The sequence below is a fragment of the Aulonocara sp. 'chitande type north' Nkhata Bay genome, linkage group LG3 (assembly GCF_057382095.1).
Source record: "Aulonocara sp. 'chitande type north' Nkhata Bay isolate Kocher_YH1m ecotype deep benthic linkage group LG3, A_spYH_male_GT1.1, whole genome shotgun sequence".
Lineage (NCBI taxonomy): Eukaryota > Metazoa > Chordata > Actinopteri > Cichliformes > Cichlidae > Aulonocara > Aulonocara sp. 'chitande type north' Nkhata Bay.
The window spans coordinates 45,713,334-45,715,707 of record NC_141346.1 but is presented as its reverse complement, the minus strand read 5'-3'; the positions used below and the strand labels follow the sequence as shown (position 1 = coordinate 45,715,707).

Here is a 2,374-nt window from a genome sequence, read left to right as displayed (position 1 = left end):
GCTTAATTGGCAATTCTCCTTGGAAAAACTCATTACTATTCAACTCGAGCGGTCGATTTAGTTTTCTGTTAGTCATTAATAGAATTAACATCACCGGTTCATTAATCCAGGAGCTTTAAATCAAACTTTTTGGTAGGTAGGCAATTTCTGCATTAGTTTTTCAGTATTTATGCCTGCTGTTTTCATCTAATTGGTAGGACATATCAGTAGCAGGGATATTTTTATTTTTAAGCAAGTTAAAATATGAACATCTCATAATTCGCCTTCAAAAAAAGCTCTGAAAATGCCCGGCAGCTACTGTTAGCCTGGCAAGATGGTGGTCCTTATCTGTGACTGTGTCTTGGCTCTGGAGGTGAAAGACACAGAGCCGTGGATCTCTCAGACTGCAGTGCTAATTAAAGGTATCAGTCACGAGGGATGCGTGTCAGTTTATAAGACGAAGACAGCGGATAGAGGCCTCATTTGTCACTGCCCGGATTTATATCCAATGAGAATTCAATTGCTTGGCATGAATGCATGGTTTGATATATGGTTGAGAGGACAGGAGGGAGAGAACAGGAGCTTCCAGAAAGAGAGCTAAGAACAGCCTAGTCTCTCCTCACCTCAGTAATAAACCAAGCCTAAACCAAGCTATACTACTGTGTATATAAGTGCAGCACACTTACCCTGGCCATTGATAGGAGCACTCAACCTCAATGATAGGTTACATTGACATGAGCCGGAGAAAATGAGACCATTAGAAATGGCTTCGGCATTATGAGGCAAACCGGCGAACATGTACTGCATTAATGAGTAAAGCAGGACGATAAGTGGCTCTTTCCACTGCTAATGTGCACACCCCTATGATTTGCAGAGAGAACACAGAGCACCACATTCAGAATTGGTTAAAACAACTTGCAGCATGTTCATGTCCCTTGCAGTTTTGTGCCTTTGCACTTTTTCTTTTATTTTTCTTCTAAATTTCAGGCCACTCGGTCGCGCGTTGTACTCCGTGTTTCCTCTTTGCCGTCCTTACCGTGTCGTGGTCTGGGTGGTTTTCCACAGCATCAGCTCCTCCCCACTGGGTGGAGTCTTTGTTGTTCCTCACCTGATGGCAATCGGACCAGCAGTATTTATGACCGGCGCACTCAACTGGTCTTCGCCAGATTATCTGCCAACTTTAGTCAGTTCTCGGCCTCACGTCCGTTCCTTGGTGACTAATCGTGTGTATTAACCGTATCTCTGTTTTTTTCGTCAGCCTCTGAAAACCACCTACCAAGCTCTCCTGGATACCAGTTTGCTGCCACCGGTAATCCCTCTCCGTTTTGGAGCTGCCATTTTCTCCTGCCTGCCTCCCTGCCTTGCATGCAGCACCCACCTGGACCTCTCCTGCCTCCCCCCTCCACGCAACCCCCACCTGCAAGCTTGTAAGACAGCTCAGTGTACTATTTTTTAGATTCACTCGCAACCCTCTGTGGGATTCCCCTGACTGCTCTGTCCTCTGTTTCAGTGCCCGGGCCCGCCACAGTTTTCCCTGCCCAGTACCTGCACCCAGTTATCCCTGCCATCTAGTTTTCACCACAGTATTTTTCTCTCGCCTCAGACATCTAGTTTATGTTCATTGATTCTAGTCTGCACTTTCTGTTAGCCTCTGAGCATTGTAAAAATAAAGTCTCTTTTCGTTACACCTCACCCCTGGCCTCCGGTTTTGAATCTGCGCTTGAGTCCATCCCATGTCCACGGGCCACTGCGCCTGACATACCGCCCTCGTTCCCGTGAAAGAAAGAAAGTTGCTTTATTTTAGTTTTTTTCTTTTTCTTTTCGTGGAACACCTGCTGTTGCTTCTTGTCAGGGTGAATCAGTGTGCCCTCTCCTGTCCCACTGAGAAGAAGTTGCTCACAGCTTAGGTAAACAGATGTTAGTTTCTGTGTCTGAGAGCAGCACATGGGTATATGCATAATAGCCATCTGAGTCGGTGATGACAGATTAGACTGTGTGGGCTGTGCAGCTGAATATCTGCTACTACCTCTCGCGCTCTGCGACTTCACGCAACTTCCGCATCATGTCTTAACTTTGTGTGTCTGTTGCTTGCTCAAACTCTTTTAATTGCTCCATCTGTTTGTTGTCACTCCCTCTGGGCGCTTGGATTGTAGGATGCATCTTTGAGGCTGTGCTTTTATAGTTCGACTAATCCTTGAAAGGCCCGAGGTTAGAATTAACATGTGACATTTCCTTCATGAAATCTGCATGCAGTTTCTTAGTGGGGGAAATATAACATGTAATGCTTCACTATTTGTGTTTCATGGTCATTATCTTAACGCTTCAACTGTAAAATTGAAGAACGACTAAAGGGGAGGTGTTGCTAGTTTTGTTTTCACTTGGTCAGCCCATCACT

The 2,374-nt window shown here is 45.5% G+C and overlaps 1 long non-coding RNA gene across 1 annotated transcript; it reads left to right on the top strand.

Moving 5' to 3' along the window:
* The first annotated feature begins 1,024 nt into the window (after nucleotides 1–1,024).
* LOC147335863 (uncharacterized) lies at nucleotides 1,025–1,700 on the top strand. Its single transcript, XR_015128612.1, has 3 exons — nucleotides 1,025–1,162; nucleotides 1,238–1,406; nucleotides 1,490–1,700. It is a non-coding gene; the product is annotated as an uncharacterized LOC147335863 (long non-coding RNA).
* Nucleotides 1,701–2,374: the final 674 nt, after the last annotated feature.